We start from the raw sequence: 26,175 nt of genomic DNA, 5'->3' as shown, positions 1-26,175 counted from the left end.
AGACAGCCTGGCGGCCGGCTGTTGCAGTGTTGCCCTCTCAGGCAACACTGAGTGACTGACTGAGCCTCACCGTCTTATATAAAGTTCAGACGGAACTTTGCACGTGTCATAGTGGAGCCCTCAGGATTCCAGAGCCAGCTTTCTGACATCATAATGGGGCCTCAGAGATAAAAGCCTGGGCCCAGGCAGTGTTGGTCAGTGCTGCTCAGCAGGCAGCACTGGACTGGATTACAGCTGATACAAGGTGTGAAGGAACAAGGGGTGGCTGTGGGCATGCACTTGCTGCCGCTGCCAGTGTTTATCTGCATGGCAGCAGGGCATTTGGGCGTTGCCAGGAAGGCGTTTTTATGTAGATTCCTCCTCTTTCAGCACTGCATTGTGGTGCAAGCAAAAGAAGCAAATCCTGTCTGGCTTCCTCTCCGGCCTTTATTCACCTCCCGTGTAGCTGTGAGTGTGTGAGCCTGCAGGGCCCCATGGAATTGCCTAGAAGTAGGCTGAATCGCTGCAAGGGCTGAACAGCAGTATCGGGCAGGCTCGGGCAACGCGCGGCCCGTTCGGGTTATCGCTTCTCGGCCTTTTGGCTAAGATCAAGTGTAGTATCTGTTCTTATCAGTTTAATATCTGATACGTCCCCTATCTGGGGACCATATATTAAATGGATTTTTAGAACAGGGAGATGGAAATAGAGCTTGCTCTGTCCACTCCACGCATTGACCTGGTATTGCAGTATTTCCAGGACCGGTGCACCCTTTCCTTATGTGTTGACTAAAAGCAGATTCCAAAAGTGTTTTTTGTCTTTGCTATTGTTTCTGTCTTTCTGAAGGGATCTCCCCTTTTAATCCCATTATTTCAACACCTGTTGGACAATGCATGAGTGATAATGAGCTCATTGATTAAATGCAATTAATGAATAGATTGCCACCTCTTGTTGTGTGTCGTCTGTGTTTCTGTGTTTCCGGCATTTCACATTGGAACACCTCATTCACCTTCCTTGTCTTCTCTCCGCCCTCCCTTTTAGGTAAGTTAAAGAGCTGCACCTGAGCCAGCCACTGATTGATTGATTGATTGATTGATTGATTGATTGATTGATGCAGCACAACAGTCAAATAGTGGAGTGGAGTAGGGGAACAGCAAACAGCCAATAAAGCAGCCCGCCCGCTCGCCTGCCCGCCACAATGGACCTACCTGTGTACACTAGATGGATGTGATGGAATGTACTGTCGTCCCTACATTTCAAGAAGAAGTAAGAATTGCAGTTGCAACAAAGCCTTGCTTGCCTACAAAGAGAGCAGCAATTTGGATTTGTTACTATGTTACCTAGAAGAATAACAAACTGTGCAAGGATGGAGGTTGTAGGAGCAAGGAGAAGTTGTCTGTAAAGTTGGTGGATGCCTATTTTCCATTTTGCAGTCCCTTGTCTCCCTCTTGTGGCTTCCTGGAGGCAACTAGCTGTGCAAAAAAAAGACAGCCTGGCGGCCGGCTGTTGCAGTGTTGCCCTCTCAGGCAACACTGAGTGACTGACTGAGCCTCACCGTCTTATATAAAGTTCAGACGGAACTTTGCACGTGTCATAGTGGAGCCCTCAGGATTCCAGAGCCAGCTTTCTGACATCATAATGGGGCCTCAGAGATAAAAGCCTGGGCCCAGGCAGTGTTGGTCAGTGCTGCTCAGCAGGCAGCACTGGACTGGACTGGATTACAGCTGATACAAGGTGTGAAGGAACAAGGGGTGGCTGTGGGCATGCACTTGCTGCCGCTGCCAGTGTTTATCTGCATGGTAGCAGGGCATTTGGGCGTTGCCAGGAAGGCGTTTTTATGTAGATTCCTCCTCTTTCAGCACTGCATTGTGGTGCAAGCAAAAGAAGCAAATCCTGTCTGGCTTCCTCTCCGGCCTTTATTCACCTCCCGTGTAGCTGTGAGTGTGTGAGCCTGCAGGGCCCCATGGAATTGCCTAGAAGTAGGCTGAATCGCTGCAAGGGCTGAACAGCAGTATCGGGCAGGCTCGGGCAACGCGCGGCCCGTTCGGGTTATCGCTTCTCGGCCTTTTGGCTAAGATCAAGTGTAGTATCTGTTCTTATCAGTTTAATATCTGATACGTCCCCTATCTGGGGACCATATATTAAATGGATTTTTAGAACAGGGAGATGGAAATAGAGCTTGCTCTGTCCACTCCACGCATTGACCTGGTATTGCAGTATTTCCAGGACCGGTGCACCCTTTCCTTATGTGTTGACTAAAAGCAGATTCCAAAAGTGTTTTTTGTCTTTGCTATTGTTTCTGTCTTTCTGAAGGGATCTCCCCTTTTAATCCCATTATTTCAACACCTGTTGGACAATGCATGAGTGATAATGAGCTCATTGATTAAATGCAATTAATGAATAGATTGCCACCTCTTGTTGTGTGTCGTCTGTGTTTCTGTGTTTCCGGCATTTCAGATTGGAACACCTCATTCACCTTCCTTGTCTTCTCTCCGCCCTCCCTTTTAGGTAAGTTAAAGAGCTGCACCTGAGCCAGCCACTGATTGATTGATTGATTGATTGATTGATTGATTGATGCAGCACAACAGTCAAATAGTGGAGTGGAGTAGGGGAACAGCAAACAGCCAATAAAGCAGCTCGCCCGCTGGCCTGCCCGCCACAATGGACCTACCTGTGTACACTAGATGGATGTGATGGAATGTACTGTCGTCCCTACATTTCAAGAAGAAGTAAGAATTGCAGTTGCAACAAAGCCTTGCTTGCCTACAAAGAGAGCAGCAATTTGGATTTGTTACTATGTTACCTAGAAGAATAACAAACTGTGCAAGGATGGAGGTTGTAGGAGCAAGGAGAAGTTGTCTGTAAAGTTGGTGGATGCCTATTTTCCATTTTGCAGTCCCTTGTCTCCCTCTTGTGGCCTCCTGGAGGCAACTAGCTGTGCAAAAAAAAGACAGCCTGGCGGCCGGCTGTTGCAGTGTTGCCCTCTCAGGCAACACTGAGTGACTGACTGAGCCTCACCGTCTTATATAAAGTTCAGACGGAACTTTGCACGTGTCATAGTGGAGCCCTCAGGATTCCAGAGCCAGCTTTCTGACATCATAATGGGGCCTCAGAGATAAAAGCCTGGGCCCAGGCAGTGTTGGTCAGTGCTGCTCAGCAGGCAGCACTGGACTGGATTACAGCTGATACAAGGTGTGAAGGAACAAGGGGTGGCTGTGGGCATGCACTTGCTGCCGCTGCCAGTGTTTATCTGCATGGCAGCAGGGCATTTGGGCGTTGCCAGGAAGGCGTTTTTATGTAGATTCCTCCTCTTTCAGCACTGCATTGTGGTGCAAGCAAAAGAAGCAAATCCTGTCTGGCTTCCTCTCCGGCCTTTATTCACCTCCCGTGTAGCTGTGAGTGTGTGAGCCTGCAGGGCCCCATGGAATTGCCTAGAAGTAGGCTGAATCGCTGCAAGGGCTGAACAGCAGTATCGGGCAGGCTCGGGCAACGCGCGGCCCGTTCGGGTTATCGCTTCTCGGCCTTTTGGCTAAGATCAAGTGTAGTATCTGTTCTTATCAGTTTAATATCTGATACGTCCCCTATCTGGGGACCATATATTAAATGGATTTTTAGAACAGGGAGATGGAAATAGAGCTTGCTCTGTCCACTCCACGCATTGACCTGGTATTGCAGTATTTCCAGGACCGGTGCACCCTTTCCTTATGTGTTGACTAAAAGCAGATTCCAAAAGTGTTTTTTGTCTTTGCTATTGTTTCTGTCTTTCTGAAGGGATCTCCCCTTTTAATCCCATTATTTCAACACCTGTTGGACAATGCATGAGTGATAATGAGCTCATTGATTAAATGCAATTAATGAATAGATTGCCACCTCTTGTTGTGTGTCGTCTGTGTTTCTGTGTTTCCGGCATTTCACATTGGAACACCTCATTCACCTTCCTTGTCTTCTCTCCGCCCTCCCTTTTAGGTAAGTTAAAGAGCTGCACCTGAGCCAGCCACTGATTGATTGATTGATTGATTGATTGATTGATTGATTGATTGATTGATTGATTGATGCAGCACAACAGTCAAATAGTGGAGTGGAGTAGGGGAACAGCAAACAGCCAATAAAGCAGCCCGCCCGCTCGCCTGCCCGCCACAATGGACCTACCTGTGTACACTAGATGGATGTGATGGAATGTACTGTCGTCCCTACATTTCAAGAAGAAGTAAGAATTGCAGTTGCAACAAAGCCTTGCTTGCCTACAAAGAGAGCAGCAATATGGATTTGTTACTATGTTACCTAGAAGAATAACAAACTGTGCAAGGATGGAGGTTGTAGGAGCAAGGAGAAGTTGTCTGTAAAGTTGGTGGATGCCTATTTTCCATTTTGCAGTCCCTTGTCTCCCTCTTGTGGCCTCCTGGAGGCAACTAGCTGTGCAAAAAAAAGACAGCCTGGCGGCCGGCTGTTGCAGTGTTGCCCTCTCAGGCAACACTGAGTGACTGACTGAGCCTCACCGTCTTATATAAAGTTCAGACGGAACTTTGCACGTGTCATAGTGGAGCCCTCAGGATTCCAGAGCCAGCTTTCTGACATCATAATGGGGCCTCAGAGATAAAAGCCTGGGCCCAGGCAGTGTTGGTCAGTGCTGCTCAGCAGGCAGCACTGGACTGGACTGGATTACAGCTGATACAAGGTGTGAAGGAACAAGGGGTGGCTGTGGGCATGCACTTGCTGCCGCTGCCAGTGTTTATCTGCATGGCAGCAGGGCATTTGGGCGTTGCCAGGAAGGCGTTTTTATGTAGATTCCTCCTCTTTCAGCACTGCATTGTGGTGCAAGCAAAAGAAGCAAATCCTGTCTGGCTTCCTCTCCGGCCTTTATTCACCTCCCGTGTAGCTGTGAGTGTGTGAGCCTGCAGGGCCCCATGGAATTGCCTAGAAGTAGGCTGAATCGCTGCAAGGGCTGAACAGCAGTATCGGGCAGGCTCGGGCAACGCGCGGCCCGTTCGGGTTATCGCTTCTCGGCCTTTTGGCTAAGATCAAGTGTAGTATCTGTTCTTATCAGTTTAATATCTGATACGTCCCCTATCTGGGGACCATATATTAAATGGATTTTTAGAACAGGGAGATGGAAATAGAGCTTGCTCTGTCCACTCCACGCATTGACCTGGTATTGCAGTATTTCCAGGACCGGTGCACCCTTTCCTTATGTGTTGACTAAAAGCAGATTCCAAAAGTGTTTTTTGTCTTTGCTATTGTTTCTGTCTTTCTGAAGGGATCTCCCCTTTTAATCCCATTATTTCAACACCTGTTGGACAATGCATGAGTGATAATGAGCTCATTGATTAAATGCAATTAATGAATAGATTGCCACCTCTTGTTGTGTGTCGTCTGTGTTTCTGTGTTTCCGGCATTTCACATTGGAACACCTCATTCACCTTCCTTGTCTTCTCTCCGCCCTCCCTTTTAGGTAAGTTAAAGAGCTGCACCTGAGCCAGCCACTGATTGATTGATTGATTGATTGATTGATTGATTGATTGATTGCAGCACAACAGTCAAATAGTGGAGTGGAGTAGGGGAACAGCAAACAGCCAATAAAGCAGCCCGCCCGCTCGCCTGCCCGCCACAATGGACCTACCTGTGTACACTAGATGGATGTGATGGAATGTACTGTCGTCCCTACATTTCAAGAAGAAGTAAGAATTGCAGTTGCAACAAAGCCTTGCTTGCCTACAAAGAGAGCAGCAATTTGGATTTGTTACTATGTTACCTAGAAGAATAACAAACTGTGCAAGGATGGAGGTTGTAGGAGCAAGGAGAAGTTGTCTGTAAAGTTGGTGGATGCCTATTTTCCATTTTGCAGTCCCTTGTCTCCCTCTTGTGGCCTCCTGGAGGCAACTAGCTGTGCAAAAAAAAGACAGCCTGGCGGCCGGCTGTTGCAGTGTTGCCCTCTCAGGCAACACTGAGTGACTGACTGAGCCTCACCGTCTTATATAAAGTTCAGACGGAACTTTGCACGTGTCATAGTGGAGCCCTCAGGATTCCAGAGCCAGCTTTCTGACATCATAATGGGGCCTCAGAGATAAAAGCCTGGGCCCAGGCAGTGTTGGTCAGTGCTGCTCAGCAGGCAGCACTGGACTGGACTGGATTACAGCTGATACAAGGTGTGAAGGAACAAGGGGTGGCTGTGGGCATGCACTTGCTGCCGCTGCCAGTGTTTATCTGCATGGCAGCAGGGCATTTGGGCGTTGCCAGGAAGGCGTTTTTATGTAGATTCCTCCTCTTTCAGCACTGCATTGTGGTGCAAGCAAAAGAAGCAAATCCTGTCTGGCTTCCTCTCCGGCCTTTATTCACCTCCCGTGTAGCTGTGAGTGTGTGAGCCTGCAGGGCCCCATGGAATTGCCTAGAAGTAGGCTGAATCGCTGCAAGGGCTGAACAGCAGTATCGGGCAGGCTCGGGCAACGCGCGGCCCGTTCGGGTTATCGCTTCTCGGCCTTTTGGCTAAGATCAAGTGTAGTATCTGTTCTTATCAGTTTAATATCTGATACGTCCCCTATCTGGGGACCATATATTAAATGGATTTTTAGAACAGGGAGATGGAAATAGAGCTTGCTCTGTCCACTCCACGCATTGACCTGGTATTGCAGTATTTCCAGGACCGGTGCACCCTTTCCTTATGTGTTGACTAAAAGCAGATTCCAAAAGTGTTTTTTGTCTTTGCTATTGTTTCTGTCTTTCTGAAGGGATCTCCCCTTTTAATCCCATTATTTCAACACCTGTTGGACAATGCATGAGTGATAATGAGCTCATTGATTAAATGCAATTAATGAATAGATTGCCACCTCTTGTTGTGTGTCGTCTGTGTTTCTGTGTTTCCGGCATTTCACATTGGAACACCTCATTCACCTTCCTTGTCTTCTCTCCGCCCTCCCTTTTAGGTAAGTTAAAGAGCTGCACCTGAGCCAGCCACTGATTGATTGATTGATTGATTGATTGATTGATTGATTGATTGATTGATTGATTGATTGATGCAGCACAACAGTCAAATAGTGGAGTGGAGTAGGGGAACAGCAAACAGCCAATAAAGCAGCCCGCCCGCTCGCCTGCCCGCCACAATGGACCTACCTGTGTACACTAGATGGATGTGATGGAATGTACTGTCGTCCCTACATTTCAAGAAGAAGTAAGAATTGCAGTTGCAACAAAGCCTTGCTTGCCTACAAAGAGAGCAGCAATTTGGATTTGTTACTATGTTACCTAGAAGAATAACAAACTGTGCAAGGATGGAGGTTGTAGGAGCAAGGAGAAGTTGTCTGTAAAGTTGGTGGATGCCTATTTTCCATTTTGCAGTCCCTTGTCTCCCTCTTGTGGCCTCCTGGAGGCAACTAGCTGTGCAAAAAAAAGACAGCCTGGCGGCCGGCTGTTGCAGTGTTGCCCTCTCAGGCAACACTGAGTGACTGACTGAGCCTCACCGTCTTATATAAAGTTCAGACGGAACTTTGCACGTGTCATAGTGGAGCCCTCAGGATTCCAGAGCCAGCTTTCTGACATCATAATGGGGCCTCAGAGATAAAAGCCTGGGCCCAGGCAGTGTTGGTCAGTGCTGCTCAGCAGGCAGCACTGGACTGGACTGGATTACAGCTGATACAAGGTGTGAAGGAACAAGGGGTGGCTGTGGGCATGCACTTGCTGCCGCTGCCAGTGTTTATCTGCATGGCAGCAGGGCATTTGGGCGTTGCCAGGAAGGCGTTTTTATGTAGATTCCTCCTCTTTCAGCACTGCATTGTGGTGCAAGCAAAAGAAGCAAATCCTGTCTGGCTTCCTCTCCGGCCTTTATTCACCTCCCGTGTAGCTGTGAGTGTGTGAGCCTGCAGGGCCCCATGGAATTGCCTAGAAGTAGGCTGAATCGCTGCAAGGGCTGAACAGCAGTATCGGGCAGGCTCGGGCAACGCGCGGCCCGTTCGGGTTATCGCTTCTCGGCCTTTTGGCTAAGATCAAGTGTAGTATCTGTTCTTATCAGTTTAATATCTGATACGTCCCCTATCTGGGGACCATATATTAAATGGATTTTTAGAACAGGGAGATGGAAATAGAGCTTGCTCTGTCCACTCCACGCATTGACCTGGTATTGCAGTATTTCCAGGACCGGTGCACCCTTTCCTTATGTGTTGACTAAAAGCAGATTCCAAAAGTGTTTTTTGTCTTTGCTATTGTTTCTGTCTTTCTGAAGGGATCTCCCCTTTTAATCCCATTATTTCAACACCTGTTGGACAATGCATGAGTGATAATGAGCTCATTGATTAAATGCAATTAATGAATAGATTGCCACCTCTTGTTGTGTGTCGTCTGTGTTTCTGTGTTTCCGGCATTTCACATTGGAACACCTCATTCACCTTCCTTGTCTTCTCTCCGCCCTCCCTTTTAGGTAAGTTAAAGAGCTGCACCTGAGCCAGCCACTGATTGATTGATTGATTGATTGATTGATTGATTGATTGATTGATGCAGCACAACAGTCAAATAGTGGAGTGGAGTAGGGGAACAGCAAACAGCCAATAAAGCAGCCCGCCCGCTCGCCTGCCCGCCACAATGGACCTACCTGTGTACACTAGATGGATGTGATGGAATGTACTGTCGTCCCTACATTTCAAGAAGAAGTAAGAATTGCAGTTGCAACAAAGCCTTGCTTGCCTACAAAGAGAGCAGCAATTTGGATTTGTTACTATGTTACCTAGAAGAATAACAAACTGTGCAAGGATGGAGGTTGTAGGAGCAAGGAGAAGTTGTCTGTAAAGTTGGTGGATGCCTATTTTCCATTTTGCAGTCCCTTGTCTCCCTCTTGTGGCCTCCTGGAGGCAACTAGCTGTGCAAAAAAAAGACAGCCTGGCGGCCGGCTGTTGCAGTGTTGCCCTCTCAGGCAACACTGAGTGACTGACTGAGCCTCACCGTCTTATATAAAGTTCAGACAGAACTTTGCACGTGTCATAGTGGAGCCCTCAGGATTCCAGAGCCAGCTTTCTGACATCATAATGGGGCCTCAGAGATAAAAGCCTGGGCCCAGGCAGTGTTGGTCAGTGCTGCTCAGCAGGCAGCACTGGACTGGACTGGATTACAGCTGATACAAGGTGTGAAGGAACAAGGGGTGGCTGTGGGCATGCACTTGCTGCCGCTGCCAGTGTTTATCTGCATGGCAGCAGGGCATTTGGGCGTTGCCAGGAAGGCATTTTTATGTAGATTCCTCCTCTTTCAGCACTGCATTGTGGTGCAAGCAAAAGAAGCAAATCCTGTCTGGCTTCCTCTCCGGCCTTTATTCACCTCCCGTGTAGCTGTGAGTGTGTGAGCCTGCAGGGCCCCATGGAATTGCCTAGAAGTAGGCTGAATCGCTGCAAGGGCTGAACAGCAGTATCGGGCAGGCTCGGGCAACGCGCGGCCCGTTCGGGTTATCGCTTCTCGGCCTTTTGGCTAAGATCAAGTGTAGTATCTGTTCTTATCAGTTTAATATCTGATACGTCCCCTATCTGGGGACCATATATTAAATGGATTTTTAGAACAGGGAGATGGAAATAGAGCTTGCTCTGTCCACTCCACGCATTGACCTGGTATTGCAGTATTTCCAGGACCGGTGCACCCTTTCCTTATGTGTTGACTAAAAGCAGATTCCAAAAGTGTTTTTTGTCTTTGCTATTGTTTCTGTCTTTCTGAAGGGATCTCCCCTTTTAATCCCATTATTTCAACACCTGTTGGACAATGCATGAGTGATAATGAGCTCATTGATTAAATGCAATTAATGAATAGATTGCCACCTCTTGTTGTGTGTCGTCTGTGTTTCTGTGTTTCCGGCATTTCACATTGGAACACCTCATTCACCTTCCTTGTCTTCTCTCCGCCCTCCCTTTTAGGTAAGTTAAAGAGCTGCACCTGAGCCAGCCACTGATTGATTGATTGATTGATTGATTGATTGATTGATTGATTGATTGATTGATTGATTGATGCAGCACAACAGTCAAATAGTGGAGTGGAGTAGGGGAACAGCAAACAGCCAATAAAGCAGCCCGCCCGCTCGCCTGCCCGCCACAATGGACCTACCTGTGTACACTAGATGGATGTGATGGAATGTACTGTCGTCCCTACATTTCAAGAAGAAGTAAGAATTGCAGTTGCAACAAAGCCTTGCTTGCCTACAAAGAGAGCAGCAATTTGGATTTGTTACTATGTTACCTAGAAGAATAACAAACTGTGCAAGGATGGAGGTTGTAGGAGCAAGGAGAAGTTGTCTGTAAAGTTGGTGGATGCCTATTTTCCATTTTGCAGTCCCTTGTCTCCCTCTTGTGGCCTCCTGGAGGCAACTAGCTGTGCAAAAAAAAGACAGCCTGGCGGCCGGCTGTTGCAGTGTTGCCCTCTCAGGCAACACTGAGTGACTGACTGAGCCTCACCGTCTTATATAAAGTTCAGACGGAACTTTGCACGTGTCATAGTGGAGCCCTCAGGATTCCAGAGCCAGCTTTCTGACATCATAATGGGGCCTCAGAGATAAAAGCCTGGGCCCAGGCAGTGTTGGTCAGTGCTGCTCAGCAGGCAGCACTGGACTGGACTGGATTACAGCTGATACAAGGTGTGAAGGAACAAGGGGTGGCTGTGGGCATGCACTTGCTGCCGCTGCCAGTGTTTATCTGCATGGCAGCAGGGCATTTGGGCGTTGCCAGGAAGGCGTTTTTATGTAGATTCCTCCTCTTTCAGCACTGCATTGTGGTGCAAGCAAAAGAAGCAAATCCTGTCTGGCTTCCTCTCCGGCCTTTATTCACCTCCCGTGTAGCTGTGAGTGTGTGAGCCTGCAGGGCCCCATGGAATTGCCTAGAAGTAGGCTGAATCGCTGCAAGGGCTGAACAGCAGTATCGGGCAGGCTCGGGCAACGCGCGGCCCGTTCGGGTTATCGCTTCTCGGCCTTTTGGCTAAGATCAAGTGTAGTATCTGTTCTTATCAGTTTAATATCTGATACGTCCCCTATCTGGGGACCATATATTAAATGGATTTTTAGAACAGGGAGATGGAAATAGAGCTTGCTCTGTCCACTCCACGCATTGACCTGGTATTGCAGTATTTCCAGGACCGGTGCACCCTTTCCTTATGTGTTGACTAAAAGCAGATTCCAAAAGTGTTTTTTGTCTTTGCTATTGTTTCTGTCTTTCTGAAGGGATCTCCCCTTTTAATCCCATTATTTCAACACCTGTTGGACAATGCATGAGTGATAATGAGCTCATTGATTAAATGCAATTAATGAATAGATTGCCACCTCTTGTTGTGTGTCGTCTGTGTTTCTGTGTTTCCGGCATTTCACATTGGAACACCTCATTCACCTTCCTTGTCTTCTCTCCGCCCTCCCTTTTAGGTAAGTTAAAGAGCTGCACCTGAGCCAGCCACTGATTGATTGATTGATTGATTGATTGATTGATTGATTGATTGATTGATTGATGCAGCACAACAGTCAAATAGTGGAGTGGAGTAGGGGAACAGCAAACAGCCAATAAAGCAGCCCGCCCGCTCGCCTGCCCGCCACAATGGACCTACCTGTGTACACTAGATGGATGTGATGGAATGTACTGTCGTCCCTACATTTCAAGAAGAAGTAAGAATTGCAGTTGCAACAAAGCCTTGCTTGCCTACAAAGAGAGCAGCAATTTGGATTTGTTACTATGTTACCTAGAAGAATAACAAACTGTGCAAGGATGGAGGTTGTAGGAGCAAGGAGAAGTTGTCTGTAAAGTTGGTGGATGCCTATTTTCCATTTTGCAGTCCCTTGTCTCCCTCTTGTGGCCTCCTGGAGGCAACTAGCTGTGCAAAAAAAAGACAGCCTGGCGGCCGGCTGTTGCAGTGTTGCCCTCTCAGGCAACACTGAGTGACTGACTGAGCCTCACCGTCTTATATAAAGTTCAGACGGAACTTTGCACGTGTCATAGTGGAGCCCTCAGGATTCCAGAGCCAGCTTTCTGACATCATAATGGGGCCTCAGAGATAAAAGCCTGGGCCCAGGCAGTGTTGGTCAGTGCTGCTCAGCAGGCAGCACTGGACTGGACTGGATTACAGCTGATACAAGGTGTGAAGGAACAAGGGGTGGCTGTGGGCATGCACTTGCTGCCGCTGCCAGTGTTTATCTGCATGGCAGCAGGGCATTTGGGCGTTGCCAGGAAGGCGTTTTTATGTAGATTCCTCCTCTTTCAGCACTGCATTGTGGTGCAAGCAAAAGAAGCAAATCCTGTCTGGCTTCCTCTCCGGCCTTTATTCACCTCCCGTGTAGCTGTGAGTGTGTGAGCCTGCAGGGCCCCATGGAATTGCCTAGAAGTAGGCTGAATCGCTGCAAGGGCTGAACAGCAGTATCGGGCAGGCTCGGGCAACGCGCGGCCCGTTCGGGTTATCGCTTCTCGGCCTTTTGGCTAAGATCAAGTGTAGTATCTGTTCTTATCAGTTTAATATCTGATACGTCCCCTATCTGGGGACCATATATTAAATGGATTTTTAGAACAGGGAGATGGAAATAGAGCTTGCTCTGTCCACTCCACGCATTGACCTGGTATTGCAGTATTTCCAGGACCGGTGCACCCTTTCCTTATGTGTTGACTAAAAGCAGATTCCAAAAGTGTTTTTTGTCTTTGCTATTGTTTCTGTCTTTCTGAAGGGATCTCCCCTTTTAATCCCATTATTTCAACACCTGTTGGACAATGCATGAGTGATAATGAGCTCATTGATTAAATGCAATTAATGAATAGATTGCCACCTCTTGTTGTGTGTCGTCTGTGTTTCTGTGTTTCCGGCATTTCACATTGGAACACCTCATTCACCTTCCTTGTCTTCTCTCCGCCCTCCCTTTTAGGTAAGTTAAATAGCTGCACCTGAGCCAGCCACTGATTGATTGATTGATTGATTGATTGATTGATTGATTGATTGATGCAGCACAACAGTCAAATAGTGGAGTGGAGTAGGGGAACAGCAAACAGCCAATAAAGCAGCCCGCCCGCTCGCCTGCCCGCCACAATGGACCTACCTGTGTACACTAGATGGATGTGATGGAATGTACTGTCGTCCCTACATTTCAAGAAGAAGTAAGAATTGCAGTTGCAACAAAGCCTTGCTTGCCTACAAAGAGAGCAGCAATTTGGATTTGTTACTATGTTACCTAGAAGAATAACAAACTGTGCAAGGATGGAGGTTGTAGGAGCAAGGAGAAGTTGTCTGTAAAGTTGGTGGATGCCTATTTTCCATTTTGCAGTCCCTTGTCTCCCTCTTGTGGCCTCCTGGAGGCAACTAGCTGTGCAAAAAAAAGACAGCCTGGCGGCCGGCTGTTGCAGTGTTGCCCTCTCAGGCAACACTGAGTGACTGACTGAGCCTCACCGTCTTATATAAAGTTCAGACGGAACTTTGCACGTGTCATAGTGGAGCCCTCAGGATTCCAGAGCCAGCTTTCTGACATCATAATGGGGCCTCAGAGATAAAAGCCTGGGCCCAGGCAGTGTTGGTCAGTGCTGCTCAGCAGGCAGCACTGGACTGGACTGGATTACAGCTGATACAAGGTGTGAAGGAACAAGGGGTGGCTGTGGGCATGCACTTGCTGCCGCTGCCAGTGTTTATCTGCATGGCAGCAGGGCATTTGGGCGTTGCCAGGAAGGCGTTTTTATGTAGATTCCTCCTCTTTCAGCACTGCATTGTGGTGCAAGCAAAAGAAGCAAATCCTGTCTGGCTTCCTCTCCGGCCTTTATTCACCTCCCGTGTAGCTGTGAGTGTGTGAGCCTGCAGGGCCCCATGGAATTGCCTAGAAGTAGGCTGAATCGCTGCAAGGGCTGAACAGCAGTATCGGGCAGGCTCGGGCAACGCGCGGCCCGTTCGGGTTATCGCTTCTCGGCCTTTTGGCTAAGATCAAGTGTAGTATCTGTTCTTATCAGTTTAATATCTGATACGTCCCCTATCTGGGGACCATATATTAAATGGATTTTTAGAACAGGGAGATGGAAATAGAGCTTGCTCTGTCCACTCCACGCATTGACCTGGTATTGCAGTATTTCCAGGACCGGTGCACCCTTTCCTTATGTGTTGACTAAAAGCAGATTCCAAAAGTGTTTTTTGTCTTTGCTATTGTTTCTGTCTTTCTGAAGGGATCTCCCCTTTTAATCCCATTATTTCAACACCTGTTGGACAATGCATGAGTGATAATGAGCTCATTGATTAAATGCAATTAATGAATAGATTGCCACCTCTTGTTGTGTGTCGTCTGTGTTTCTGTGTTTCCGGCATTTCACATTGGAACACCTCATTCACCTTCCTTGTCTTCTCTCCGCCCTCCCTTTTAGGTAAGTTAAAGAGCTGCACCTGAGCCAGCCACTGATTGATTGATTGATTGATTGATTGATTGATTGATTGATTGATTGATTGATGCAGCACAACAGTCAAATAGTGGAGTGGAGTAGGGGAACAGCAAACAGCCAATAAAGCAGCCCGCCCGCTCGCCTGCCCGCCACAATGGACCAACCTGTGTACACTAGATGGATGTGATGGAATGTACTGTCGTCCCTACATTTCAAGAAGAAGTAAGAATTGCAGTTGCAACAAAGCCTTGCTTGCCTACAAAGAGAGCAGCAATTTGGATTTGTTACTATGTTACCTAGAAGAATAACAAACTGTGCAAGGATGGAGGTTGTAGGAGCAAGGAGAAGTTGTCTGTAAAGTTGGTGGATGCCTATTTTCCATTTTGCAGTCCCTTGTCTCCCTCTTGTGGCCTCCTGGAGGCAACTAGCTGTGCAAAAAAAAGACAGCCTGGCGGCCGGCTGTTGCAGTGTTGCCCTCTCAGGCAACACTGAGTGACTGACTGAGCCTCACCGTCTTATATAAAGTTCAGACGGAACTTTGCACGTGTCATAGTGGAGCCCTCAGGATTCCAGAGCCAGCTTTCTGACATCATAATGGGGCCTCAGAGATAAAAGCCTGGGCCCAGGCAGTGTTGGTCAGTGCTGCTCAGCAGGCAGCACTGGACTGGACTGGATTACAGCTGATACAAGGTGTGAAGGAACAAGGGGTGGCTGTGGGCATGCACTTGCTGCCGCTGCCAGTGTTTATCTGCATGGCAGCAGGGCATTTGGGCGTTGCCAGGAAGGCGTTTTTATGTAGATTCCTCCTCTTTCAGCACTGCATTGTGGTGCAAGCAAAAGAAGCAAATCCTGTCTGGCTTCCTCTCCGGCCTTTATTCACCTCCCGTGTAGCTGTGAGTGTGTGAGCCTGCAGGGCCCCATGGAATTGCCTAGAAGTAGGCTGAATCGCTGCAAGGGCTGAACAGCAGTATCGGGCAGGCTCGGGCAACGCGCGGCCCGTTCGGGTTATCGCTTCTCGGCCTTTTGGCTAAGATCAAGTGTAGTATCTGTTCTTATCAGTTTAATATCTGATACGTCCCCTATCTGGGGACCATATATTAAATGGATTTTTAGAACAGGGAGATGGAAATAGAGCTTGCTCTGTCCACTCCACGCATTGACCTGGTATTGCAGTATTTCCAGGACCGGTGCACCCTTTCCTTATGTGTTGACTAAAAGCAGATTCCAAAAGTGTTTTTTGTCTTTGCTATTGTTTCTGTCTTTCTGAAGGGATCTCCCCTTTTAATCCCATTATTTCAACACCTGTTGGACAATGCATGAGTGATAATGAGCTCATTGATTAAATGCAATTAATGAATAGATTGCCACCTCTTGTTGTGTGTCGTCTGTGTTTCTGTGTTTCCGGCATTTCACATTGGAACACCTCATTCACCTTCCTTGTCTTCTCTCCGCCCTCCCTTTTAGGTAAGTTAAAGAGCTGCACCTGAGCCAGCCACTGATTGATTGATTGATTGATTGATTGATTGATTGATTGATGCAGCACAACAGTCAAATAGTGGAGTGGAGTAGGGGAACAGCAAACAGCCAATAAAGCAGCCCGCCCGCTCGCCTGCCCGCCACAATGGACCTACCTGTGTACACTAGATGGATGTGATGGAATGTACTGTCGTCCCTACATTTCAAGAAGAAGTAAGAATTGCAGTTGCAACAAAGCCTTGCTTGCCTACAAAGAGAGCAGCAATTTGGATTTGTTACTATGTTACCTAGAAGAATAACAAACTGTGCAAGGATGGAGGTTGTAGGAGCAAGGAGAAGTTGTCTGTAAAGTTGGTGGATGCCTATTTTCCATTTTGCAGTCCCTTGTCTCCCTCTTGTGGCCTCCTGGAGGCAACTAGCTGTGCAAAAAAAAGACAGCCTGGCGGCCGGCTGTTGCAGTGTTGCCCTCTCAGGCAACACTGAGTGACTGACTGAGCCTCACCGTCTTATATAAAGTTCAGACGGAACTTTGCACGTGTCATAGTGGAGCCCTCAGGATTCCAGAGCCAGCTTTCTGACATCATAATGGGGCCTCAGAGATAAAAGCCTGGGCCCAGGCAGTGTTGGTCAGTGCTGCTCAGCAGGCAGCACTGGACTGGACTGGATTACAGCTGATACAAGGTGTGAAGGAACAAGGGGTGGCTGTGGGCATGCACTTGCTGCCGCTGCCAGTGTTTATCTGCATGGCAGCAGGGCATTTGGGCGTTGCCAGGAAGGCGTTTTTATGTAGATTCCTCCTCTTTCAGCACTGCATTGTGGTGCAAGCAAAAGAAGCAAATCCTGTCTGGCTTCCTCTCCGGCCTTTATTCACCTCCCGTGTAGCTGTGAGTGTGTGAGCCTGCAGGGCCCCATGGAATTGCCTAGAAGTAGGCTGAATCGCTGCAAGGGCTGAACAGCAATATCGGGCAGGCTCGGGCAACGCGCGGCCCGTTCGGGTTATCGCTTCTCGGCCTTTTGGCTAAGATCAAGTGTAGTATCTGTTCTTATCAGTTTAATATCTGATACGTCCCCTATCTGGGGACCATATATTAAATGGATTTTTAGAACAGGGAGATGGAAATAGAGCTTGCTCTGTCCACTCCACGCATTGACCTGGTATTGCAGTATTTCCAGGACCGGTGCACCCTTTCCTTATGTGTTGACTAAAAGCAGATTCCAAAAGTGTTTTTTGTCTTTGCTATTGTTTCTGTCTTTCTGAAGGGATCTCCCCTTTTAATCCCATTATTTCAACACCTGTTGGACAATGCATGAGTGATAATGAGCTCATTGATTAAATGCAATTAATGAATAGATTGCCACCTCTTGTTGTGTGTCGTCTGTGTTTCTGTGTTTCCGGCATTTCACATTGGAACACCTCATTCACCTTCCTTGTCTTCTCTCCGCCCTCCCTTTTAGGTAAGTTAAAGAGCTGCACCTGAGCCAGCCACTGATTGATTGATTGATTGATTGATTGATTGATTGATTGATTGATTGATTGATTGATTGATTGATTGATGCAGCACAACAGTCAAATAGTGGAGTGGAGTAGGGGAACAGCAAACAGCCAATAAAGCAGCCCGCCCGCTCGCCTGCCCGCCACAATGGACCTACCTGTGTACACTAGATGGATGTGATGGAATGTACTGTCGTCCCTACATTTCAAGAAGAAGTAAGAATTGCAGTTGCAACAAAGCCTTGCTTGCCTACAAAGAGAGCAGCAATTTGGATTTGTTACTATGTTACCTAGAAGAATAACAAACTGTGCAAGGATGGAGGTTGTAGGAGCAAGGAGAAGTTGTCTGTAAAGTTGGTGGATGCCTATTTTCCATTTTGCAGTCCCTTGTCTCCCTCTTGTGGCCTCCTGGAGGCAACTAGCTGTGCAAAAAAAAGACAGCCTGGCGGCCGGCTGTTGCAGTGTTGCCCTCTCAGGCAACACTGAGTGACTGACTGAGCCTCACCGTCTTATATAAAGTTCAGACGGAACTTTGCACGTGTCATAGTGGAGCCCTCAGGATTCCAGAGCCAGCTTTCTGACATCATAATGGGGCCTCAGAGATAAAAGCCTGGGCCCAGGCAGTGTTGGTCAGTGCTGCTCAGCAGGCAGCACTGGACTGGACTGGATTACAGCTGATACAAGGTGTGAAGGAACAAGGGGTGGCTGTGGGCATGCACTTGCTGCCGCTGCCAGTGTTTATCTGCATGGCAGCAGGACATTTGGGCGTTGCCAGGAAGGCGTTTTTATGTAGATTCCTCCTCTTTCAGCACTGCATTGTGGTGCAAGCAAAAGAAGCAAATCCTGTCTGGCTTCCTCTCCGGCCTTTATTCACCTCCCGTGTAGCTGTGAGTGTGTGAGCCTGCAGGGCCCCATGGAATTGCCTAGAAGTAGGCTGAATCGCTGCAAGGGCTGAACAGCAGTATCGGGCAGGCTCGGGCAACGCGCGGCCCGTTCGGGTTATCGCTTCTCGGCCTTTTGGCTAAGATCAAGTGTAGTATCTGTTCTTATCAGTTTAATATCTGATACGTCCCCTATCTGGGGACCATATATTAAATGGATTTTTAGAACAGGGAGATGGAAATAGAGCTTGCTCTGTCCACTCCACGCATTGACCTGGTATTGCAGTATTTCCAGGACCGGTGCACCCTTTCCTTATGTGTTGACTAAAAGCAGATTCCAAAAGTGTTTTTTGTCTTTGCTATTGTTTCTGTCTTTCTGAAGGGATCTCCCCTTTTAATCCCATTATTTCAACACCTGTTGGACAATGCATGAGTGATAATGAGCTCATTGATTAAATGCAATTAATGAATAGATTGCCACCTCTTGTTGTGTGTCGTCTGTGTTTCTGTGTTTCCGGCATTTCACATTGGAACACCTCATTCACCTTCCTTGTCTTCTCTCCGCCCTCCCTTTTAGGTAAGTTAAAGAGCTGCACCTGAGCCAGCCACTGATTGATTGATTGATTGATTGATTGATTGATTGATTGATTGATTGATTGATTGATTGATTGATGCAGCACAACAGTCAAATAGTGGAGTGGAGTAGGGGAACAGCAAACAGCCAATAAAGCAGCCCGCCCGCTCGCCTGCCCGCCACAATGGACCTACCTGTGTACACTAGATGGATGTGATGGAATGTACTGTCGTCCCTACATTTCAAGAAGAAGTAAGAATTGCAGTTGCAACAAAGCCTTGCTTGCCTACAAAGAGAGCAGCAATTTGGATTTGTTACTATGTTACCTAGAAGAATAACAAACTGTGCAAGGATGGAGGTTGTAGGAGCAAGGAGAAGTTGTCTGTAAAGTTGGTGGATGCCTATTTTCCATTTTGCAGTCCCTTGTCTCCCTCTTGTGGCCTCCTGGAGGCAACTAGCTGTGCAAAAAAAAGACAGCCTGGCGGCCGGCTGTTGCAGTGTTGCCCTCTCAGGCAACACTGAGTGACTGACTGAGCCTCACCGTCTTATATAAAGTTCAGACGGAACTTTGCACGTGTCATAGTGGAGCCCTCAGGATTCCAGAGCCAGCTTTCTGACATCATAATGGGGCCTCAGAGATAAAAGCCTGGGCCCAGGCAGTGTTGGTCAGTGCTGCTCAGCAGGCAGCACGGGACTGGACTGGATTACAGCTGATACAAGGTGTGAAGGAACAAGGGGTGGCTGTGGGCATGCACTTGCTGCCGCTGCCAGTGTTTATCTGCATGGCAGCAGGGCATTTGGGCGTTGCCAGGAAGGCGTTTTTATGTAGATTCCTCCTCTTTCAGCACTGCATTGTGGTGCAAGCAAAAGAAGCAAATCCTGTCTGGCTTCCTCTCCGGCCTTTATTCACCTCCCGTGTAGCTGTGAGTGTGTGAGCCTGCAGGGCCCCATGGAATTGCCTAGAAGTAGGCTGAATCGCTGCAAGGGCTGAACAGCAGTATCGGGCAGACTCGGGCAACGCGCGGCCCGTTCGGGTTATCGCTTCTCGGCCTTTTGGCTAAGATCAAGTGTAGTATCTGTTCTTATCAGTTTAATATCTGATACGTCCCCTATCTGGGGACCATATATTAAATGGATTTTTAGAACAGGGAGATGGAAATAGAGCTTGCTCTGTCCACTCCACGCATTGACCTGGTATTGCAGTATTTCCAGGACCGGTGCACCCTTTCCTTATGTGTTGACTAAAAGCAGATTCCAAAAGTGTTTTTTGTCTTTGCTATTGTTTCTGTCTTTCTGAAGGGATCTCCCCTTTTAATCCCATTATTTCAACACCTGTTGGACAATGCATGAGTGATAATGAGCTCATTGATTAAATGCAATTAATGAATAGATTGCCACCTCTTGTTGTGTGTCGTCTGTGTTTCTGTGTTTCCGGCATTTCACATTGGAACACCTCATTCACCTTCCTTGTCTTCTCTCCGCCCTCCCTTTTAGGTAAGTTAAAGAGCTGCACCTGAGCCAGCCACTGATTGATTGATTGATTGATTGATTGATTGATTGATTGATTGATTGATGCAGCACAACAGTCAAATAGTGGAGTGGAGTAGGGGAACAGCAAACAGCCAATAAAGCAGCCCGCCCGCTCGCCTGCCCGCCACAATGGACCTACCTGTGTACACTAGATGGATGTGATGGAATGTACTGTCATCCCTACATTTCAAGAAGAAGTAAGAATTGCAGTTGCAACAAAGCCTTGCTTGCCTACAAAGAGAGCAGCAATTTGGATTTGTTACTATGTTACCTAGAAGAATAACAAACTGTGCAAGGATGGAGGTTGTAGGAGCAAGGAGAAGTTGTCTGTAAAGTTGGTGGATGCCTATTTTCCATTTTGCAGTCCCTTGTCTCCCTCTTGTGGCCTCCTGGAGGCAACTAGCTGTGCAAAAAAAAGACAGCCTGGCGGCCGGCTGTTGCAGTGTTGCCCTCTCAGGCAACACTGAGTGACTGACTGAGCCTCATCGTCTTATATAAAGTTCAGACGGAACTTTGCACGTGTCATAGTGGAGCCCTCAGGATTCCAGAGCCAGCTTTCTGACATCATAATGGGGCCTCAGAGATAAAAGCCTGGGCCCAGGCAGTGTTGGTCAGTGCTGCTCAGCAGGCAGCACTGGACTGGACTGGATTACAGCTGATACAAGGTGTGAAGGAACAAGGGGTGGCTGTGGGCATGCACTTGCTGCCGCTGCCAGTGTTTATCTGCATGGCAGCAGGGCATTTGGGCGTTGCCAGGAAGGCGTTTTTATGTAGATTCCTCCTCTTTCAGCACTGCATTGTGGTGCAAGCAAAAGAAGCAAATCCTGTCTGGCTTCCTCTCCGGCCTTTATTCACCTCCCGTGTAGCTGTGAGTGTGTGAGCCTGCAGGGCCCCATGGAATTGCCTAGAAGTAGGCTGAATCGCTGCAAGGGCTGAACAGCAGTATCGGGCAGGCTCGGGCAACGCGCGGCCCGTTCGGGTTATCGCTTCTCGGCCTTTTGGCTAAGATCAAGTGTAGTATCTGTTCTTATCAGTTTAATATCTGATACGTCCCCTATCTGGGGACCATATATTAAATGGATTTTTAGAACAGGGAGATGGAAATAGAGCTTGCTCTGTCCACTCCACGCATTGACCTGGTATTGCAGTATTTCCAGGACCGGTGCACCCTTTCCTTATGTGTTGACTAAAAGCAGATTCCAAAAGTGTTTTTTGTCTTTGCTATTGTTTCTGTCTTTCTGAAGGGATCTCCCCTTTTAATCCCATTATTTCAACACCTGTTGGACAATGCATGAGTGATAATGAGCTCATTGATTAAATGCAATTAATGAATAGATTGCCACCTCTTGTTGTGTGTCGTCTGTGTTTCTGTGTTTCCGGCATTTCACATTGGAACACCTCATTCACCTTCCTTGTCTTCTCTCCGCCCTCCCTTTTAGGTAAGTTAAAGAGCTGCACCTGAGCCAGCCACTGATTGATTGATTGATTGATTGATTGATTGATTGATTGATTGATTGATTGATTGATGCAGCACAACAGTCAAATAGTGGAGTGGAGTAGGGGAACAGCAAACAGCCAATAAAGCAGCCCGCCCGCTCGCCTGCCCGCCACAATGGACCTACCTGTGTACACTAGATGGATGTGATGGAATGTACTGTCGTCCCTACATTTCAAGAAGAAGTAAGAATTGCAGTTGCAACAAAGCCTTGCTTGCCTACAAAGAGAGCAGCAATTTGGATTTGTTACTATGTTACCTAGAAGAATAACAAACTGTGCAAGGATGGAGGTTGTAGGAGCAAGGAGAAGTTGTCTGTAAAGTTGGTGGATGCCTATTTTCCATTTTGCAGTCCCTTGTCTCCCTCTTGTGGCCTCCTGGAGGCAACTAGCTGTGCAAAAAAAAGACAGCCTGGCGGCCGGCTGTTGCAGTGTTGCTGCCCTCTCAGGCAACACTGAGTGACTGACTGAGCCTCACCGTCTTATATAAAGTTCAGACGGAACTTTGCACGTGTCATAGTGGAGCCCTCAGGATTCCAGAGCCAGCTTTCTGACATCATAATGGGGCCTCAGAGATAAAAGCCTGGGCCCAGGCAGTGTTGGTCAGTGCTGCTCAGCAGGCAGCACTGGACTGGACTGGATTACAGCTGATACAAGGTGTGAAGGAACAAGGGGTGGCTGTGGGCATGCACTTGCTGCCGCTGCCAGTGTTTATCTGCATGGCAGCAGGGCATTTGGGCGTTGCCAGGAAGGCGTTTTTATGTAGATTCCTCCTCTTTCAGCACTGCATTGTGGTGCAAGCAAAAGAAGCAAATCCTGTCTGGCTTCCTCTCCGGCCTTTATTCACCTCCCGTGTAGCTGTGAGTGTGTGAGCCTGCAGGGCCCCATGGAATTGCCTAGAAGTAGGCTGAATCGCTGCAAGGGCTGAACAGCAGTATCGGGCAGGCTCGGGCAACGCGCGGCCCGTTCGGGTTATCGCTTCTCGGCCTTTTGGCTAAGATCAAGTGTAGTATCTGTTCTTATCAGTTTAATATCTGATACGTCCCCTATCTGGGGACCATATATTAAATGGATTTTTAGAACAGGGAGATGGAAATAGAGCTTGCTCTGTCCACTCCACGCATTGACCTGGTATTGCAGTATTTCCAGGACCGGTGCACCCTTTCCTTATGTGTTGACTAAAAGCAGATTCCAAAAGTGTTTTTTGTCTTTGCTATTGTTTCTGTCTTTCTGAAGGGATCTCCCCTTTTAATCCCATTATTTCAACACCTGTTGGACAATGCATGAGTGATAATGAGCTCATTGATTAAATGCAATTAATGAATAGATTGCCACCTCTTGTTGTGTGTCGTCTGTGTTTCTGTGTTTCCGGCATTTCACATTGGAACACCTCATTCACCTTCCTTGTCTTCTCTCCGCCCTCCCTTTTAGGTAAGTTAAAGAGCTGCACCTGAGCCAGCCACTGATTGATTGATTGATTGATTGATTGATTGATTGATTGATTGATTGATTGATTGATTGATTGATGCAGCACAACAGTCAAATAGTGGAGTGGAGTAGGGGAACAGCAAACAGCCAATAAAGCAGCCCGCCCGCTCGCCTGCCCGCCACAATGGACCTACCTGTGTACACTAGATGGATGTGATGGAATGTACTGTCGTCCCTACATTTCAAGAAGAAGTAAGAATTGCAGTTGCAACAAAGCCTTGCTTGCCTACAAAGAGAGCAGCAATTTGGATTTGTTACTATGTTACCTAGAAGAATAACAAACTGTGCAAGGATGGAGGTTGTAGGAGCAAGGAGAAGTTGTCTGTAAAGTTGGTGGATGCCTATTTTCCATTTTGCAGTCCCTTGTCTCCCTCTTGTGGCCTCCTGGAGGCAACTAGCTGTGCAAAAAAAAGACAGCCTGGCGGCCGGCTGTTGCAGTGTTGCCCTCTCAGGCAACACTGAGTGACTGACTGAGCCTCACCGTCTTATATAAAGTTCAGACGGAACTTTGCACGTGTCATAGTGGAGCCCTCAGGATTCCAGAGCCAGCTTTCTGACATCATAATGGGGCCTCAGAGATAAAAGTCTGGGCCCAGGCAGTGTTGGTCAGTGCTGCTCAGCAGGCAGCACTGGACTGGACTGGATTACAGCTGATACAAGGTGTGAAGGAACAAGGGGTGGCTGTGGGCATGCACTTGCTGCCGCTGCCAGTGTTTATCTGCATGGCAGCAGGGCATTTGGGCGTTGCCAGGAAGGCGTTTTTATGTAGATTCCTCCTCTTTCAGCACTGCATTGTGGTGCAAGCAAAAGAAGCAAATCCTGTCTGGCTTCCTCTCCGGCCTTTATTCACCTCCCGTGTAGCTGTGAGTGTGTGAGCCTGCAGGGCCCCATGGAATTGCCTAGAAGTAGGCTGAATCGCTGCAAGGGCTGAACAGCAGTATCGGGCAGGCTCTGGCAACGCGCGGCCCGTTCGGGTTATCGCTTCTCGGCCTTTTGGCTAAGATCAAGTGTAGTATCTGTTCTTATCAGTTTAATATCTGATACGTCCCCTATCTGGGGACCATATATTAAATGGATTTTTAGAACAGGGAGATGGAAATAGAGCTTGCTCTGTCCACTCCACGCATTGACCTGGTATTGCAGTATTTCCAGGACCGGTGCACCCTTTCCTTATGTGTTGACTAAAAGCAGATTCCAAAAGTGTTTTTTGTCTTTGCTATTGTTTCTGTCTTTCTGAAGGGATCTCCCCTTTTAATCCCATTATTTCAACACCTGTTGGACAATGCATGAGTGATAATGAGCTCATTGATTAAATGCAATTAATGAATAGATTGCCACCTCTTGTTGTGTGTCGTCTGTGTTTCTGTGTTTCCGGCATTTCACATTGGAACACCTCATTCACCTTCCTTGTCTTCTCTCCGCCCTCCCTTTTAGGTAAGTTAAAGAGCTGCACCTGAGCCAGCCACTGATTGATTGATTGATTGATTGATTGATTGATTGATTGATTGATGCAGCACAACAGTCAAATAGTGGAGTGGAGTAGGGGAACAGCAAACAGCCAATAAAGCAGCCCGCCCGCTCGCCTGCCCGCCACAATGGACCTACCTGTGTACACTAGATGGATGTGATGGAATGTACTGTCGTCCCTACATTTCAAGAAGAAGTAAGAATTGCAGTTGCAACAAAGCCTTGCTTGCCTACAAAGAGAGCAGCAATTTGGATTTGTTACTATGTTACCTAGAAGAATAACAAACTGTGCAAGGATGGAGGTTGTAGGAGCAAGGAGAAGTTGTCTGTAAAGTTGGTGGATGCCTATTTTCCATTTTGCAGTCCCTTGTCTCCCTCTTGTGGCCTCCTGGAGGCAACTAGCTGTGCAAAAAAAAGACAGCCTGGCGGCCGGCTGTTGCAGTGTTGCCCTCTCAGGCAACACTGAGTGACTGACTGAGCCTCACCGTCTTATATAAAGTTCAGACGGAACTTTGCACGTGTCATAGTGGAGCCCTCAGGATTCCAGAGCCAGCTTTCTGACATCATAATGGGGCCTCAGAGATAAAAGCCTGGGCCCAGGCAGTGTTGGTTAGTGCTGCTCAGCAGGCAGCACTGGACTGGACTGGATTACAGCTGATACAAGGTGTGAAGGAACAAGGGGTGGCTGTGGGCATGCACTTGCTGCCGCTGCCAGTGTTTATCTGCATGTCAGCAGGGCATTTGGGCGTTGCCAGGAAGGCGTTTTTATGTAGATTCCTCCTCTTTCAGCACTGCATTGTGGTGCAAGCAAAAGAAGCAAATCCTGTCTGGCTTCCTCTCCGGCCTTTATTCACCTCCCGTGTAGCTGTGAGTGTGTGAGCCTGCAGGGCCCCATGGAATTGCCTAGAAGTAGGCTGAATCGCTGCAAGGGCTGAACAGCAGTATCGGGCAGGCTCGGGCAACGCGCGGCCCGTTCGGGTTATCGCTTCTCGGCCTTTTGGCTAAGATCAAGTGTAGTATCTGTTCTTATCAGTTTAATATCTGATACGTCCCCTATCTGGGGACCATATATTAAATGGATTTTTAGAACAGGGAGATGGAAATAGAGCTTGCTCTGTCCACTCCACGCATTGACCTGGTATTGCAGTATTTCCAGGACCGGTGCACCCTTTCCTTATGTGTTGACTAAAAGCAGATTCCAAAAGTGTTTTTTGTCTTTGCTATTGTTTCTGTCTTTCTGAAGGGATCTCCCCTTTTAATCCCATTATTTCAACACCTGTTGGACAATGCATGAGTGATAATGAGCTCATTGATTAAATGCAATTAATGAATAGATTGCCACCTCTTGTTGTGTGTCGTCTGTGTTTCTGTGTTTCCGGCATTTCACATTGGAACACCTCATTCACCTTCCTTGTCTTCTCTCCGCCCTCCCTTTTAGGTAAGTTAAAGAGCTGCACCTGAGCCAGCCA

General features: G+C 47.8%; 18 non-coding genes across 18 annotated transcripts; all 18 read left to right on the top strand.

The window, feature by feature from the left end:
- Positions 1–561: 561 nt before the first annotated feature.
- Positions 562–752, top strand: LOC142686522 (U2 spliceosomal RNA). The gene has a single exon (XR_012855857.1). It is a non-coding gene; the product is annotated as a U2 spliceosomal RNA (small nuclear RNA).
- Positions 753–2,028: 1,276 nt separating this feature from the next.
- LOC142686520 (U2 spliceosomal RNA) lies at positions 2,029–2,219 on the top strand. Its single transcript, XR_012855856.1, has one exon. It is a non-coding gene; the product is annotated as a U2 spliceosomal RNA (small nuclear RNA).
- Positions 2,220–3,486: 1,267 nt separating this feature from the next.
- Positions 3,487–3,677, top strand: LOC142686519 (U2 spliceosomal RNA). Its single transcript, XR_012855855.1, has one exon. It is a non-coding gene; the product is annotated as a U2 spliceosomal RNA (small nuclear RNA).
- A 1,292-nt stretch (positions 3,678–4,969) lies between these two features.
- LOC142686518 (U2 spliceosomal RNA) lies at positions 4,970–5,160 on the top strand. The gene has a single exon (XR_012855854.1). It is a non-coding gene; the product is annotated as a U2 spliceosomal RNA (small nuclear RNA).
- A 1,277-nt stretch (positions 5,161–6,437) lies between these two features.
- On the top strand, positions 6,438–6,628 carry LOC142686517 (U2 spliceosomal RNA). Its single transcript, XR_012855853.1, has one exon. It is a non-coding gene; the product is annotated as a U2 spliceosomal RNA (small nuclear RNA).
- Positions 6,629–7,924: 1,296 nt separating this feature from the next.
- On the top strand, positions 7,925–8,115 carry LOC142686516 (U2 spliceosomal RNA). Its single transcript, XR_012855852.1, has one exon. It is a non-coding gene; the product is annotated as a U2 spliceosomal RNA (small nuclear RNA).
- Positions 8,116–9,395: 1,280 nt separating this feature from the next.
- On the top strand, positions 9,396–9,586 carry LOC142686515 (U2 spliceosomal RNA). The gene has a single exon (XR_012855851.1). It is a non-coding gene; the product is annotated as a U2 spliceosomal RNA (small nuclear RNA).
- Positions 9,587–10,882: 1,296 nt separating this feature from the next.
- Positions 10,883–11,073, top strand: LOC142686514 (U2 spliceosomal RNA). Its single transcript, XR_012855850.1, has one exon. It is a non-coding gene; the product is annotated as a U2 spliceosomal RNA (small nuclear RNA).
- A 1,288-nt stretch (positions 11,074–12,361) lies between these two features.
- LOC142686513 (U2 spliceosomal RNA) lies at positions 12,362–12,552 on the top strand. Its single transcript, XR_012855849.1, has one exon. It is a non-coding gene; the product is annotated as a U2 spliceosomal RNA (small nuclear RNA).
- A 1,280-nt stretch (positions 12,553–13,832) lies between these two features.
- Positions 13,833–14,023, top strand: LOC142686512 (U2 spliceosomal RNA). The gene has a single exon (XR_012855848.1). It is a non-coding gene; the product is annotated as a U2 spliceosomal RNA (small nuclear RNA).
- A 1,288-nt stretch (positions 14,024–15,311) lies between these two features.
- Positions 15,312–15,502, top strand: LOC142686509 (U2 spliceosomal RNA). Its single transcript, XR_012855846.1, has one exon. It is a non-coding gene; the product is annotated as a U2 spliceosomal RNA (small nuclear RNA).
- A 1,276-nt stretch (positions 15,503–16,778) lies between these two features.
- On the top strand, positions 16,779–16,969 carry LOC142686508 (U2 spliceosomal RNA). The gene has a single exon (XR_012855845.1). It is a non-coding gene; the product is annotated as a U2 spliceosomal RNA (small nuclear RNA).
- Positions 16,970–18,273: 1,304 nt separating this feature from the next.
- LOC142686507 (U2 spliceosomal RNA) lies at positions 18,274–18,464 on the top strand. Its single transcript, XR_012855844.1, has one exon. It is a non-coding gene; the product is annotated as a U2 spliceosomal RNA (small nuclear RNA).
- A 1,300-nt stretch (positions 18,465–19,764) lies between these two features.
- Positions 19,765–19,955, top strand: LOC142686506 (U2 spliceosomal RNA). The gene has a single exon (XR_012855843.1). It is a non-coding gene; the product is annotated as a U2 spliceosomal RNA (small nuclear RNA).
- Positions 19,956–21,239: 1,284 nt separating this feature from the next.
- Positions 21,240–21,430, top strand: LOC142686505 (U2 spliceosomal RNA). Its single transcript, XR_012855842.1, has one exon. It is a non-coding gene; the product is annotated as a U2 spliceosomal RNA (small nuclear RNA).
- Positions 21,431–22,725: 1,295 nt separating this feature from the next.
- Positions 22,726–22,916, top strand: LOC142686504 (U2 spliceosomal RNA). Its single transcript, XR_012855841.1, has one exon. It is a non-coding gene; the product is annotated as a U2 spliceosomal RNA (small nuclear RNA).
- A 1,300-nt stretch (positions 22,917–24,216) lies between these two features.
- Positions 24,217–24,407, top strand: LOC142686503 (U2 spliceosomal RNA). Its single transcript, XR_012855840.1, has one exon. It is a non-coding gene; the product is annotated as a U2 spliceosomal RNA (small nuclear RNA).
- A 1,280-nt stretch (positions 24,408–25,687) lies between these two features.
- On the top strand, positions 25,688–25,878 carry LOC142686502 (U2 spliceosomal RNA). The gene has a single exon (XR_012855839.1). It is a non-coding gene; the product is annotated as a U2 spliceosomal RNA (small nuclear RNA).
- Positions 25,879–26,175: the final 297 nt, after the last annotated feature.

The sequence above is a fragment of the Rhinoderma darwinii genome (assembly GCF_050947455.1).
Source record: "Rhinoderma darwinii isolate aRhiDar2 chromosome 5 unlocalized genomic scaffold, aRhiDar2.hap1 SUPER_5_unloc_18, whole genome shotgun sequence".
Lineage (NCBI taxonomy): Eukaryota > Metazoa > Chordata > Amphibia > Anura > Rhinodermatidae > Rhinoderma > Rhinoderma darwinii.
The sequence above is the reverse complement of the archived record's forward strand: the minus strand, read 5'-3'. Positions and strand labels throughout refer to the sequence as shown.